The 17642-nt window shown below is 30.4% G+C and overlaps 1 long non-coding RNA gene and 1 pseudogene across 1 annotated transcript; one reads left to right on the plus strand and one right to left on the minus strand.

Moving 5' to 3' along the window:
- Positions 1–2560: 2560 nt before the first annotated feature.
- Positions 2561–4730, minus strand: LOC129891460 (metallocarboxypeptidase inhibitor-like; annotated as a pseudogene).
- A 10745-nt stretch (positions 4731–15475) lies between these two features.
- LOC129893042 (uncharacterized) lies at positions 15476–17126 on the plus strand. Its single transcript, XR_008767374.1, has 2 exons — positions 15476–15651; positions 16616–17126. It is a non-coding gene; the product is annotated as an uncharacterized LOC129893042 (long non-coding RNA).
- The last annotated feature ends 516 nt before the right edge of the window (positions 17127–17642 follow it).

A 17642-nucleotide genomic window follows, 5' to 3' on the forward strand; every position in this document is an offset into this window, starting at 1 on the left:
TTTGCCTAATTTTCGAATATAACCAACCAATATTTATTTCACTCCAAAAAAATACAAGTGAAATATTACAAGAGAGAAAGAAGATCAAATGCCTAGGAGGATGAGAAGGCAAGTGAGAGGTGCGTTTCTAATAAATCAAGAAGTATCTATTCATCTATGACATCACTATGCGTCAAAATGTCAAGGTTTACCTTGTGAAACCAAATTATGATTTACCAAACTTTCACCTACAAAGTTACCTTGACTTTTTGTATCAATGAAAAATTATCTTCCTACCATATATTCAAATTAATTCATCTAAAATCTTGTCAAATTTAACACTCCTGTACAATTATTTGGAAGATTGATGATTGGACGCACTGACCATCAAATTCTAAACTAGACGACAATCAGTTTCACCATTAGATTATACAGAAGATCAAGGGTGAGTTCGGTACGGAGAAAAATATTTTTTAGGAAAATAAATGGATTTTAAATTTATGTTTTTGTATTTGGTACGTAAGTAAAAATATTATTTTAAAAATATTTGTATATAATCTAAAAAAATATTATGAGTGGTGAGGGTGTGGAGGGGGGCTGTGTAGGTGAAGGTGAGGTGTGATGGAGGGGTGGAAGGATACAATCAATTGAAATGCCACTTGTAGAATTTGTTTTCGCTACTATCACTACAAAAGTCATTCTTCTCAATTTTAAAGAATTTATTTTTCTAGAAAAAATGTTTTCTAAAAAGTTTGACTAACCAAACATGAGAAAATCAGAAATTTCCTCCAAAGCGAACACATCCGTTAGGGAAGTCAAATCTTACACAACTCCTCAAACTAAATACACAAAATTAGTCCATGCATTCTGGACAGAGAGGCCGGAACACTAGATATATTTTTATTTTTTCGCAAAAGCAGAGAGAACCAAATAGTAGGGATGAACAAAATCGAATCGAATCGTAAATAGAGTCAAATTGGAAAAGAAATCCGACTAGTAATGTGGTTTGACTTGATTTGGTATTTGAAAAAAATCCTACTATACTTGGTTTGGTTTTAATTAAAAAAAGTCAACCCGATACCAAATCAATCCGACATTACATATATAATTTTTAAAATTTATTTTATACATAAAAATATTTACTTTGATATAATTTATAAATACTTCTTGTACTTTTTCATAGTTTTTATCTTTTAACATATTACTTCAAGTTTGAAACTTAAAATTTTGAATAGTCCAATAAAAGTTATAGTTCATAGATATTATAACTCCGATAAAGATCAAATCAATACTAATGCTAACAAAAAAATAATTCAACGTTAAGAATGACAATAATGTTGAATATTTGTTCGTTAGTTTTATATTGGTTTAGACAATTAAAATAGTGTTCTCCCATACATGCTTCCTAACAAAGACGACTCGTATACAGGGGGACGCGAACCCAAAACCTCTATTAAAAATGAATGAGTACGTACTACTACACCATAACCATTGTTGATTAACTACTCGTAATTAATACAATTAATTAGTTACTTAAAAAGATAATATGTATGAGGACTTGTTTGTTGATATTTGATTGAGAATGTTTATTGATATTCTTAAAAAGAAAGAACAAAAGTTGGGCCACGTTGGAGGGGTTGGGCTATGACCCATGTTTAGCGCATATTGACCAAACTCATATTAGCCCAACTGCCCAAGTAAACTTTGTATAGGGTTTGACAACGATCCATTTGTTGATTCAGTCTATCTTTACCAAACTCATCTTAACCCAAACAACCTATTTCCACTTTAGTTTAAACAACTAAGACCGTAAAGTGTAGAATAGTAATTAGCATGTGATTTTATAACATGGGAAATTACCCGACTCGAAAGATATAAAAATCACGATCTATTTAAGTAGAATTTAACTCCAAACTCTACTAAACAAAATGAGCCAAAAATTAAATTACAACACTTTTAATTTAAGACTTAACTCTAAACCTTAACATCAACAGTCACCCGACTATTATACACTAACTTGAAAAACAAAGTGTTGTCAATTATCAAACATCAACCTGACAGTTCTTCTGAATAAGAAGATGGTTAACAATGTGATTAAGAGAAAAGTGTACAATAACTGTAGATTAATAGATCTAATGAGTTAAGGTAATACATATGCGCGTGTTAATCTTCGCCCAAAAGTTATTTGAATTGAAATAACTTGGCGATAATAGACTTAACAATGGCTCTTACCAAGTTTTAGTTGTTTTTATTTAATTTATTTGATTATCAAATAAAATTAATATTTTAAATTCTTTTTTAATTGTGGTTCTATATGATATATTAAATAAAAAATAAATAAAAAATATTTGATAAGAATATTTTTCATACCTTAATTTGAGCTACATATTTAATTAGGTCAAATCAACTCATCTTTTAAACATATTGAGCGAACGAAATAGTAACCCATGCAAACCTCTTTTGTCGAACTCGCCAAAAAAATCACAATAGAAAAAGTTCTTCTTGCCGGGAGAGTTTGTACGAATCATATTGTATGGGTTAATTTTACAACACTTGTATAAAACGAAAGGGAACATATATCACACATATAATAACTACGATGATCTTTTATTTAATTTAATGAACACATTACACCCTGATAACATATTAACTTTTATCAAATCAACAAGCATATTTGATTTCTTAGCCACAAAGCATATAACACATCGCATAATTTGTTTATTTTTCTTCTTTCCTAAGAACACTTTGGTCACTTGTTATTTATTTTATTTATCTTATAAGTGACTAAAAGTCGGAAAGGATAACAGCACTTGGACAATAATACTGAAATTACACGGCCATGGCATCGCCAACATATGGCCCACAGGTCTTTTTGGAATTCCAACAGGCTTGACAAAACCAACCACCAGAGCAATCAGCATGTGTATTACAAGATTTGTCACAAGTTGGATCTCTATTATACTGAAAAGCCATTGGTAGTATATCATCTTGGGCCATCACAAATCAATTTTCGTGGAGTATAATGAATTGTCATGAGCTGCTTTAATTTTTTTCTTAATGAGAAAATTTATAGCCACATAATTGTAAAATTCTTAATGAGAAAATTTATAGCCACATAATTGTAAAATTCTTAATGAGAAAATTTATAGCCACATAATTGTGTGTGTGTACATTGAAATTTTGTAGGACTTTACAAGACTAATCCTTTTTCCGTTAGGGTTTCTTGAAGGCTACTCTACCATAAATCCTAATTCATGCATATATATAAAGGGTACTACATTCACTTGAAAAGATATCTCGAATATTTCACAAATTTATGGAATATTCAAAAAGATCAATGAAGATTAAATAAATCTCAATGAGGTCAATGTCATCCTAGTTCGAGAAATATGCCATTATGGCCCTCGAATCACGGATAAATCTTAAGAGAGAGAAGAATCAAGGGAGGAACACAATTATACCCATATTATTTTATCTATAATATTCTTGTTTCTTCAGATTTTATTTATGGTTGATTTATTTTTCATTTATTTAAAATTTGTTGCAAACAATATGACTTATTTTAAACTCATATATATTTTTCAAATTTACATACTAGGAGTAATAAGATTAGGAGTTGAATGAAAATTTTCAGGACAAGGTGGAAGCGACCTCCGTGGTGAACATTGAACAAGATGAGGGAATTAAAAGAGATTGAAATGGTTTGGACATATGAAGAGGAGATGTGTAGATGCCCCACTAAGGAGGTGTGAGAGTTTGGATATAGTGAGTAGGAGTAAAGGTAGAGATAGGTTGAAGAAGTATTGGGAGATGTGATTAGACATGACATGGTGCAATTTCAGCTTATTAAGTATATGACCTTAGATAGAAGGGTATGCAGATCGTAGATTAGGGTGGAGGATAGGTAGTTGAGCGTTGTAATCCTTTTCGATGAGATTAGTCTTGGTGGTAGTCTGGGGCACCATGTCTGTAGTAGTAATAGTCTTATTCATGTAGTTTCATGCTTTTGTTATCTCTTACCATATATTGTTTAATATATTTACGTGATTGCAGTATTTGATGTTACTGTTTCTTGTCTCTATGCTCTACACTGCGTAACTATTAGTTGTCATATTTGTCTACGTTTCATTACTTCTTTGTTATGCTTAGCATGAGCCGAAGGTATTTCAAAAACAACTACTTTACTTTCATAAGATAGGGATAAGGTCGACATACACTCTATCCTCTTCGGACCACACTTTATGAGATTTTCACTGAATATACATGTATATTTCAAAATCGCTCTTGAAATCCAAGTTTTTCATATGCTGATGGAGATCAAATTAATATGGTGGTAGTGGGGTTGTTGATGGTGGATGGGGAGAAAGTGCTAACGATGGAAGAAGCGGAGAGAGGTGGGGGTAAAAAGGGGTGGGGAATTGGCTGGTGCGGTGACATGTCATATAGTGTTCATCTTATCAACATGTAAATTTTATTTGTGAAATTTGAAACTTCCTAATAGTAATTAATTTTCAATTACAAAGTCTAAAAATTGCTGTGTGTGAATTTTACATATATATTTGTGCCACTTGACTAACATCAAGTAAAGTATTATAAAAGATAAAAATATTCTTTTTCGTATAATAAATGAACAAATGTGATCATTTTCCCTTCTAAAACATAGGAGTAAGATGAAGTGACTTACCAGCAATAACCACAAGGAGAATGGTTAAAAGGATAGCAAGTTTATGTGCCATGGTAATAATACTAGCTATTAATGTAATGACATTTCATTCCTCAACCAACAATAGTATTTATAAGCCTTATCAAGACACTTGGCAAATCAAATTGTCTCACAACCACACAATTTTTAAAATTTTTGTTGTTAATTTTACGAAATACTATTATATATATCTTTAATGATTAAGATGTTTGAATTTGGATACAATTCAGTGTTTATTGAAATGTTATCTCTAAACTTGATAATTATGAGAAAATTCTTTGTTCCCTCAATATCTAAATGTGTTTAATTTATCTTTATTTTAAAAGTAATGATTGAAATTCAAACAACATAAAAACTAAATATCATTAGCATATATTAATTTACATGTGTTGTAAAAATTATTTATTTGATGAAGCATACTTTAAAAGTTAGTATTAATAGCAACTGATAGTGATGATTGTGATGTGATGGCCAATGGTAATCGTGGTTGGTAAAGGTGGCTAGTAATTATTATTGTGTCATCGCGATAATTTTAGATGGGAAGTGTTTTACCTTTTTAATAAATTTAGGGAAAAAACTTAAATATATTATCAAACTTTGAGAAAAAATTTATTTATATCATTCGCTAATAAGGCTCAATTATGCCACTGTCACTACAGAAATGGTCCATTCGTGCCATTATATTTTGACTGTCAAGCTTGATGGGTTTGCAAAATTATTTTCCACGTGACCTCTTATTAGAGGTTCACATCACCAAAATTAAACTTGTAAAAAAAAATTCTAATCGAACTTTAAGAAAAAAGTTCATTTATATCATTCGCTAATAGTTGGACTCAACTATTCTATTGGCGTTAAATTTGGAAACAAAAATCGATTCATTAACACCATACCCGATTCCCTTTTATTTCTCCTTTAAACCTTTGGATCGATTTTTTTTTTTCCATTTTAATGTTTGGCTCTCCTACAAAAGCTTCAAAAATTCAGTGCTTACAAGCAGTGGCAGAATCAGGAATTTTATGAAGGGGGTTCAACATTTTATTACCTAAAATCAGGAAAAAAAAATGTGCTTATTAGGAATCGAACCCGCAAGTTGAGACAAGCTAAAACAAAATATTGATCCCCCTTTGCCACTGAGCTAGTCCTTTAAATTATGCTAAGGGGGTTCAATGTTAAATATATACACATAAATTAAAAAATTTATCTTATATATATAGTATAATTTTTTAACGAAGGGGGTTCGGTGAACCCCCTAGTGTCCATGTGGGTCCGCCCCTGCTTACAAGCCCTAATATTTCAGTTTTTTTGGACCCATTTTTCTAGATTACAGTACTTCTTCATAGCTAACGTACACTATTTTTTTCTTGTTGTTTAGTTTCTTACTGTATGAATTTTTTCATCGAGGTTTATGGAGTTTTAATTTAATCGCGATTAAACTTGTGGATTCGATCTTGAACGCCATAATTTCACTTGGATTATTGTAAAATTTGGTTCTTTTCATTTTTTTGCTTAATTATTCCTACCATTACTTGCACAATTCAGTGTCGGTGGATCACTGATCAAAGAGCGAGCAACTGTCAAATTTAATGATTTTGTGGGATCTACAAATGTAGTGGTCGGTGAATCACTTCTTCTTCTCATGTGAAGATTCAGACATAATTGAGTTTGAATAAACTGACCCACCTTTTTTTTCTACAATATATAATGATGAATTCATCAAGTCTGACCATTAAAAAATAGCATGAATGGATCTTTTCTTTAACGACAATGATATGGTTGAGCTAAATTATTAACGGATGACATAGAAGAATCTTTTCTGAAAGTTCGAAGACATATTTTTTTTTTGACCAGTTTAATTTTGATGACGTGAACCTCTAATAAGAAGCCACGTGAAAAAAATAATTTTGCGAAACCATCAAACGTGACCGTTAAAAAATAATCTTACGAATGAATGTTTCTACAACGGCAGTGACATAATTAAACCCAACTAAATAAATGACATAAAGGATTTTTCTTTTCAAAATTTAATGTCATGTCTGAGTCTAAATAAATGACTTAAAGGAGTTTTCTTTTTCAAAACTTAATTTTGAGTCTTACTCATAAGTTTATTCTGCTGAATATAATTTTAAAATAAAAACACAATACCAGCATGTTTTATTCGTTTATCTCCGGGACCATATAGATGGAGATATGCATTCAATGTAAGAGGGATTAATTATTGGAGTAATATGCCACCTACCCTGGTCCCTATATGAATAACTACTAAAGTAAGTGCTCCCGGTTCATTTTATTTGTCATATTTAAATTTGAGATAATCATGAAGAAAATGTGAATATTAAAAATATTATTAAACTTGAGGCAAATAATTAGTTTCGTTTCCGAATTATTGACAGTCTTAAAAATAATTCTCTATTTGACAAACTAAACTTAAATACACTCTTTTCATCCCATACACAAAAACATGTTATTCACGCACGTATACATTAAATTTTCAGTTGATGTGACATATACCTATATATAATATAACATGAGAGGGGTGTTTTTGTCACGATCCAAAATGGGTCGTGAGTGACACCCACACTAGCCCTCCGATGGGAGAATCAAAACTACATCCCAAACTAGCATCCTAACACAAAAGTAAGCATAAAAAGATGTAGCAACAACTTTTATATAAGTTTTAAACTGAGTCCCTATAAACTCAGGAATAATTCAACACAGTCATAAATAAAACATGTGGAAGTCAATTTCCTAGAACCTGAAAGTTCTTATACCAAAACTACTACATAGCAAGTCTAAGAGTAAGGGGATACAATCCCAAAAACAATAACATAAGAATAAGTCTAAAAGATGCAGTCTAAGTCTAGAAAGGTGGACTAAGAACTAAGATGGAATCCATGGCAGCCTAAAAGAGCTAGCTCCCCTTGAATTCAACGATCACTGGTCTCCTAGCTGGGGTCTGTGAGCAGCCGCCTTAAGATGCCTTGTACTCAACAAGAAAAGAGCAAGTGCAATATCAATACATATAATCAATAGTGTACTGGTAGGATCATGCGACCAACCTAGTCAATGAAACATATGCGAGCAACTATAAAGTAGTAAAAACAAACATCTATGAAACACATTACCAATTAGCAAGTTCATAAGCATAATTCAGTTCACAATGTCATTCTGAACAACAGCTAACAATAGTCCTCTCATGGGACCCATACCTAAACAATAGTTGTATCGGAACATGCCATCTGATCCCTAGGTACACATGTATATCAATCACAACCTCAATCACATTCACAAAAAGCACAATGAATGTTTCACATGCGTGTACAATCAAGTAACAAGTTCATTTCATACAATTGATTTCAGAATTCATTTCATTAACTTTGTTACATCTTTCCTAGTCTCACAATGTAGATAATACTATCAATTACAGTAACAACCACACGTAACATAGATAGAAATTTAAAAATCATCACCTACCTCGAAATCAAGCCTTGAAAACTCTAAATAACTGAAGTTTTTCCTTTTCGAAATCTTTCGGCTTGTTCGCGGTCTAAAATTACGCAAGTAATGCACAAATCAATGAACTATAGGCCTACAATATTCGGGTTACATTAAAATTCTAACCCTTGACCACTTTCATGATCACCTTCCTATAACTAGGGCTTTTCCACCATTAAATTCAGGCCAAGAACTCTCCCTCAAGGTATTTACCATAGATTCTAGGTCCTAAGAATTAAAATACAAGATAAGGGAGAAATTAACTTACCTTTCCCACGAAATTTGGGGAAAATTGAAGGAATATCGTCTTAGGTCACTTTTGGCCTCTCAAGACTGAAGTAGGAGGAATAAAATCAATTTTGAAACTTTTATCCGTTCAAAACATGACGTCCTGAAATTAATCCTTCACACCAAGATCAATTACGGGAGTTCTACTCGCTCGAATTCAATTTCATAATACCATACAAGCTCTTCAGTGTCTTGGCTATCAATTCTAACTATCACACAGACACAATCATCACCCATCAATTACCGGATTACCCCAGACTTCACCTGACTCAGATTCCATTCAGGTCCAGCCTAGGCTCAAATTTTCTTAGTTACTACTTAGAAGTTTTCTGGCCCAATTTCCTTCTTCATTGGCTTATCCATAACGATGGGGAAATGTCATTACAGTTTTGAAATTCAGTTAGTCAAATATTTTTAAGGCACTATCAATAGTTTGGGGATAAAACTAATAGTTCTCGCCAAGTTTAGAGACAAAACTAATAATGACATCCTTTATTTTATTTTTAAAATGTTGTTTATTACTTATCATTTTTATCGGGTGAAATAAAAATCCCACCTCTATTAGAATTTTTTCTATAATCTATCTCTGTTAAATTTTTTCATATAATTTATCCAAGCTAAACTAATATATCGGCTCCATGACTCATTCTTTTAAAAAAAAACAACAAATAAAAAAAAGACACCAAAGACCCGTCTAATGAATATAACTTATTGTTAAATTGATTACTTTGGTGTAAATGCACTAAGACTAGAGATTGTTTTAATTATAGTCTTCACTCTCAAAGGGTCAAGAATTATTTCAATTAATATTTTTAAAATTCTCTAATTTAATACAAAATTCTTTCTTAAACATGCTCCAACTATTTTTCTTAATCATTATAAATATTTATTATAAGAATTATGATTATGAATGTCATAGTGTGGATATATTATTTCGGATGAAAAAATTATATGAAAAAAAATCTGATAGGGTAGAGTTTTTGTTTCACCCTATAAAAAATAACAAGTGATAAATACTATTTTAAAAATAGAATAAAGATCGGGTTGTTAGTTTCAAGAGTATACAACAACAATAACAACATACCCAGTGAAATCCCACAAGTGGGATCTGGAGAGAGTAAGATATACACAGACCTTACCACTACCTCATGGAGATAGAGAAGTTGTTTCCGAAAGACCCTCGGCTCAAAAGTCACAGTCCTAAGTAAGAGAAAAAAATAATATATATAGTATAATGGCAAAAAAAGCGATGCGGATTTTACAAGACAAGAATAATAACAAGAGCAAAGTAATGTAATAATCAAAGGCAATAACAACACAACTATAAAGACACGCCAAGACCTACGACCCCCCTAAATTGTATTTTTAGAGTATAATGAGCCAAAAAGTGAGTGGAAGAGTATTTTTATATCTTTTTTAACAATTAAGGAGTATTTTTAAGGTTGTCAATAGTTTGGAGACGAAACTATTAATTCTCACCACGTCCAAAGGTACTCTAAACACATTTCTTAGATTTTTATTAAGAGCTCACACTCCTATAAGAGTTTGAGACCACATTCTATGCCATGTGACATATTGGGGTGTATTTAAGTACAATTAATCAAGTAGAGGGGTGTTTATGTGTCAGATCAGGATGTATTTAAGTTCAGTTAGTCCAGTAGAGAGGTGTTTTTAAGGTTGTCAATAGTTCGAGGATAAAACTAATAATTCATGCCAAGTTCAGGGGTATTTCAACAATTCTCTCTAAGAAAATTAATGATTGACATGATTATTTTACCACATTACCCTTATTAATTAATGTTTAGTTTTAGGACTTTGAAAAATAATTTGGAGAATAAGTTTTATTGCTAAGAGTAAAAAATAGAAAAAGATATCGGTATTTTCTTAATATGTTAAAGTGATAAATAAAAGTAAAAAATTATTTTTAAATTAATGGACAAACAAAAATGAATAAAGGAAGAATTAATAGTATTTTTTTTCTTTTCTACGAAAAGTATATTGACTAATTCACTTTTACTGAACAATAATACCATTGAATTTTAGAAAGTGGTATGGTCCAAGTAACCATTTATCAATAGTTGGGGTAAGATATGCCCTTATCAATATAAAATTTGTTCAAATATGTCCTTATTTATTATTATCGTAGTGAAAATTTTCTAACTCGTGGCTTATTTTTTTTAACCAAAAAAAGGACTCAGATTTGCCATTAAACTTTACAAAATGATTCAAATTTGCGTGCATATTTCATTTTTCTCAATTACTACATTCATTATTACTGTAAATTCACTATAACCATAGAAGATTATCTCCATTCTAAAATTGCCACTTGAAAATTACTACTACTATACTACCCCTTCATCTCGACGACACTTAAACAATAAACTCACACAAATTTAATCACCTTATTCAAATAGTTTCAGCTAGTCCTAGATAAATAATTTAACATCCAATTAAGTACACCATCTAGTAGCATTGGTGCTATCAGATATATTATCTGATAGCACAAATAAATAACACTTAATTTTACAAAGAGACCACCAATTCACATATCTTATTTTTAATTTATAGATTCGCCCTTGATCGACTGTATACCTAAGTTTGTTTAGCATTACGAGGTTGGTGTGGAGATTTGGCATAACTACTGAAGATCTGAGAAAGATTGATGATGAAGTTGTGTTTGATTGAGTTTCCAATAGAAAGATAGAAAATTTAACTTGCATTAAAGGGGAAAAGATCTATCTATTGTATAATAAAAATAAATAAATAAATTAATAAACATATAAAGCATTCTTATTTTCTATTACCTTTAAATGGAAGAGCATATAAGACAGTATTTCTACAGCATATACATGATAAAAAACACAGCCAACTTTTCATAGTAATATCGACAACCAAAATAGCTCCAACTAGGGCTGAACACGAAAAATCAAAAAACCGAACCAAACCGATAACCAAATCAAACCGGAAAAAAAAACCGACATTTATTTGGTTTGATTTGGTTTGGTTTTTAAATTTAAAAACCGACTATATTTGGTTTGGTTTTGGTTTCAAGTCTAAAAAAAACCGAAAAAACCGAACCAAACCGACTTTATATATACATATTTTAAAAATTAAATTTGTATATATATGTGTGTGTATTTTAATTTTTTTATGAAAAAAATATAATTTATATTGATTTTTTATATTTTTGATCTTGGGCCATTCTTTTGAATTATACTAAATAAAGTAAAAATAAATAAAATATAGATTTCATACACAGAAAAGCTACTCACAATTACAAATAGTAAAACTTTAGGTGAGTCATTCTCTATTATTAAACATGTATGCGTCAATCTTGGCTAGTAGCTACAGGCTACAATGAAATTTATAATAAGAAAATACTTTTGAAATTTATTTTCTGTTTATTCAAATAGTGACTACAAGGTATTTTAAAAACCGACAAAAACCGAAAAAACCGATAAAAACCGACAAAAACCGAATAGTAAAAACCGATATCGTTTGATTTGGTTTGATTTGACAATTTGAAAAATCGACTCAATTGGTTTGGTTATTTTTTAATTAAAAACCGATCCAAACCGAACCGTGAGCACCCCTAGCTCCAACCATGGCATGGGCGGAGCCACCTTAGGCAAAGCGTGATCTAGTTCAGTGTATATTTTTTGTCGAAAAATTATATGATGTATAAAGATTACATGTTAGCTATAATTATGAATTTATATTTAATTTTGCACACCCTTAATATAACTTAAAAGAAAGTTTATTGACTATTTGTTAAATTTCTGACTCTGCCACTCAGCAATATAAACTGCTCTTACACATGTACCCTTCATTCAACTTCATAAATTACTTGATCAATATATAGTATAGTGGGCCTAGTATAAGTTATCCATGGCTAAAACATTTGTTGTTATTGTCTTTGTCATTATTGTTTCATTTTGCTAGTTGCAGCTTTGTGGCTCCACAAATGAAAATAAAGAGGCAGAACATTCAGCATGGAGTAAAGCAAGACCAATTAGAAAGCTGCAGGCAATGTATTTAATTTGTCCAATGTAACTGTTTTGTTGTACCCTTCACAATCCGTTTTTTCTTTTCTTGGTAATAAGATGAGGTATTTTATTTATATAATATGCGTCATTACATCAGGACCGAGATTCCAAATATAAAGAAGTTAACGTACAAAGAAATCGAAAGGGATTCAATATTTACTATATATACATAAAAAATAATTTTAACTATATATAAATAATATAATTTTTTATCCAAGAGAATTCGAATAAACTCTTGAACCTTTACTAGCTCCGGCCCTGACTAACCACATTACTCCTAGGTCTAACTAATAGATCTGGCAGGCATATAATTTACTCTCTCCGTCCAATAGTTATTGTTTATTATTAACTTGGCACAGATCTTAAGAAACAACAAATAATAGAGGTAATATTACTATATTACCCTTTGAATACATTAAATTTAATGCTTTGGAAAATGTATTAGATATTGAATAGTATCTAATAGCAAGGATAAAATAGATATAAATGGGTAAATAATACATTGATTTTCCAAACTAGACATGTATTGTTGGATATCTATTTTTAATATAGTGAACAAGTAAAGATAGACATAGAGAATAGTAAATTACAATACGGTTATGTATGTCTAGCAAAAGAATAAAGTACAGAGAAATCAAAAATTAATTGAAGCAATATAAAATAAGCTAAGTGGTTAAAAATCATAAGATTTTAAGTTTAAATTCCAATGAAATGCAATTAACTTCTTCTCATTTGTTCAAGCTTTATGAGCAAGGTTACCTAATACGCAAGATAATCGGACACCATAATTTAAAATAAATTTATCACAATCTCAAGTGGTTAAACCTAGAAGGTTGGAGGTGTATGTTTACGTCTTGATAGACATAGCCTACTGGTAGTATCTATGTCGATGGAAAATAGAAGGTATCTTATGAAATTAGTCGAGATGTGTTAGTTGTCCAAACATCACCATCATTTCAGAAAAAAAGAAAAAAGGCCTGATATACCCCTCCACTTTGCGGTTTAAAGCTGATATATTCTCGTTATAAAAGTGGCTCGCATGTACTCTTACAGTTATACAAATAACCCAGATATACACTCTCCGTCTAACGAATGTAAAGATAATATTTTTTTTTTGAGATAAATGTTAAAAATATACCTGAACTATTCTCATTTTTTGAGTTTCATACCTAAACTATTGGGAATGTGAGTTTCATACCTAAACTAACACTTATTAGTTTGAGAAACACACTTCTCTCTTTTATTCCACTCTCATCAAGGTGTGTGTTACACTTTCTCTTTCATTTTAAAAAAATTGTCACATTACACTTCACATGGACAAAATATTCTACCTTAATAAAAATTAAATAAATTATTAAAATTAGTTAAAATTAAATATTAAAGTATTACTATCTCCCGCCCAAAAAAATTTATAAAATAAAATATAAAATATTTTTCTTACCCCATTCCACCACTTTCTCTCACCGTACCCCTCCCCCCCAAACCCCAATTTTTTAGTTTTATATCTTTTATAAAAGTTTTTTAAAAAAATTCTTACTTTAACCCCCCCTTCAAATAATAATTTAGATATTTTCGTTTTTTTAAAAAAAAATTCTACCCTGCCTCCACCCAACCCTCCGCTTTCAATTTTTTTTCTCGTTTTGTGTTAGATATGTACATATGATTTTTAAAAAATATTTTTTATTTTCTGCAAGACTTTTCTTAAAATAAAATTTTTATTTATGTTATATTCGGTACGCAAGAAGAAAAAAATATTTTCGTAAAAATATATGTACATATCTAACACAAAACGAGAAAAATATAAAAAAACAAATATAAATTAAGAGCGGAGGGTTAGATTGGGTAGGTATAATTTTATTTTTTTTAAAAAAATAAAAATAATAACATGTTTTAGGAAGGAGTGGAGAAGGAGGTGAAGTATGAATATTTTAAAAATAGTTTATATAAGAAATTTTAAAATTTTTAAAAAATAAAAGGACGTGATTGTTGGGGGGTGGGGGTGGAGTGCGTGAGCAATTAAATTTTATTTTTTAAAATTTTATTTTTTTAAAAAAGTAATTTCTTTTATAAAAAAATAATTTCTTTTTTTTGGGATAGAAATATTTTAGTCTTTAACTTTTAACTAATATTAATAGTTTATTTAATTTTTGTGATGGAATATATTATTCATGTGGAATGCGATATGACATGATTTTTGCAAAAAATTAGAGAGAGTAGAGATAGTGTATTAGTTTAGCTATGAAACTCATACTTTCAATAATTTATGTATAAAACTCAAAAAAATAAATAGTTTAAATATGTTTTTGACCCTTATCTCTTTTTTTTATTTGTACCAAAAATCAAATCCACACGGGTATATTTGTTCAAAAGTTCATAGCTAATTAAATAATTTTCACATTTTTTCTAGTCAACTAGAAACGTGTTTGGGGTCAAAAAAAAAAAAAGAAGATGACCTACCAGTTCAAGTATTTGAGTTTCTTGTTCCTACTTTTTTTTAATTCTTTAGAGTGAAAATATAAAAAATGAAGAAAGATAAAACAGTAAGAAAAATTCAAAACTATTTTTCTTTTTTGCGGATATATTATAATTTATTTTTTATATCAGCAAAAAAATAATTGAGACATCTATGACAAAATTTATAAGAAGAAGAAGACAAAAAAATGCACTCATGAAAACAATCAAATATACACCAAAACTTCTAAAAGAATTAAAAAAAAAAACAAAACAGGCTCATGCACCATGGCCAATAGTGAATACAGACATTTGAACTAAATTTATATCGATAGGGGCGTATTTTACTCCTCAACTATTGCTAGATGGTACACTTTGGACCATTTTCTAAAATTCAATGGAATTACTGTTCAGTTGGGGAATAGAAATATACACGTTGGACCATTATGTTGTTTGAATTTCAATATTACTTTTCAAATAAAGACAAATTATGCATATTAGAATACTGAGAGATACAAAGAGTTTTGTATTCAAATTTAAACATCTTATTTACCAAGTCACCTGATAAGGCTTATAAATACTACTGTTGGTGGAGGAATGAAAAGTCACCTACCCAATCTCTCAACCTTGAATGTATAATTGACTAGCTAGTATTTGCTATCCTTTTCGCCATTCTCCGTCTGGTTATTGCTGGTAAGTCATTTCATCTTTCTCCTATGTTTTAAAAGGGAAAATGTTCATTTATTATGCAAAATAGACATAATTTTATCATTTGTTATACATTTCTTGATGTTAATAAAAGTGTCACAAATATATATTTAAACTTCACGGGATCTGGAAGGGCAGAGGTAGAGAAGTTATTTTCGAAAGACCCTTGGCTCAAGTAAAGTAACACAAAGAAGTAATGAAAAGAAAAAATGACATTGAAGAAAAATATGGCAACTAATAGTTACGCAGTATAGATCATACAAACAAGGAAAAATATAATAACATTAAAATAGTGCAATCACCTAAACATAATAAAAAAACCAGATGATAACAGATAATAAAAGCATACTACATCAAAATAGATATTTCGTGGAAATATATTTTCCTTTCTGGTGGCAATATATTTTCTTCTAGTATTGCCGCAAAACTATTTAGTGACAACTGAGTTAATGTCATTGCATCCCAGAGCCGCAAAATTTAAATAGAGTACTGATGGTTATAAATACCCATTTTATATTATTGTCGCTAAATATAATATAGCGACAATTATATTATTGTCGCTGAATAATTGCCGCAAAATTCTTTATTTGTTGTAGTGGCTGGAAACTACATGAATAAGGCTGCTGCTACTACTACTACTACTAGAGACACATTGCCCCAAACTACCACCAAGTCTATCCCATCTAAAAGTAAGACAACGCTTAACTACCTATCCTCTAATCTAACCCGCGACCTCCATACCCTCGTATCTATAGTCATATCCTTGATAAGCTGAAACTGCAGTATGTCCTTTCTAATCATCTCTCGCCCGTACTTCTTCGGCCTACCTCTACCTCTCATCACACCTATATCCAACCTCTCACACCTTCTCACTAGGGCATCTACACATCTCCTCTTTACATGCTCAAATAATCTTAAACATATTTCTAATTTCTTATTCTCATTTCAGACATGACTGAACAGGAACATGCTTATATTGCTCAAAGCAGGAGTGGTACTAATAGAGGAGAAAAAGGAAATCGTAGGAGATCACGACACAAAAGAATTAAAATAAAAAATGATTCAGATTCGGAGCCTGAAGTCATAAGAAATGAATCAAGGATGGTGCAAAATCTGAACAGAGATAAAAGGGCATGTAAAAGGGAAGGAAGAAGACTTCTCAAGGATTTTGAGAAAATCAAAATGGACCCTTTTGACTCTCTACTAGATTTTCTTAGATTATTTAGGATAAAATTAGATGAGATTCTTGATAATTACATTTGTGTTGAGGATTGTGATGCATTCGTCATACTGTATCGGTCCTTATCAGATTACTGGAAAAATGAATTGATTGGTATCTATAGCGATATTGGGTCTAATGAACCATTATGGAGGTTCATGGCGGCTCTAGGAGTTAAATGGGCAAAATTTTCCAACACTAATATTTTAGCATTGTGAATATTTTTTGAAAAATATTACATTATGAACGCCTTTGATTAAGGTATAATATGAATATGTGTGTTTTATCCTATTTTGGATTAATGTGTTGTTATTCTATTTTGCATTATCATATGGAGTAAATAATTAGACTTAAGAAATCCTTGTGATTATGGTCTTCATCATATCAGAATACACATTAAGAAAATAGTTTCTCATTTTTCGTTAAATATTTAGTTCGTAGATGATGATTGGATACTTACGTGTCTTTTTGATTTTACACTAAATATGAAACCTTAATGAGAATTGATTTTCTTGAATGTGTATGTCACATGCATAATTGATAAATAAATTTGTGTGATTGTTTCTTAATTAAAGACATGACATCAAAAAGCATAATTGCATACTTAAACAAAGGTGAAAACTGAATGATGATAATTACGACATCTAGAGTCATAAAATATGGTATGTATTGGAAGAGTAAAAATGCTCTTAAAGGAATTAGTCATATTTTGAATCAACCAGAAGAGGGTAACACTACTCAACACAGAAGAGACCTT

Source organism: Solanum dulcamara, chromosome 6, assembly GCF_947179165.1.
Source record: "Solanum dulcamara chromosome 6, daSolDulc1.2, whole genome shotgun sequence".
In the NCBI taxonomy this organism is placed as follows: Eukaryota; Viridiplantae; Streptophyta; class Magnoliopsida; order Solanales; family Solanaceae; genus Solanum; species Solanum dulcamara.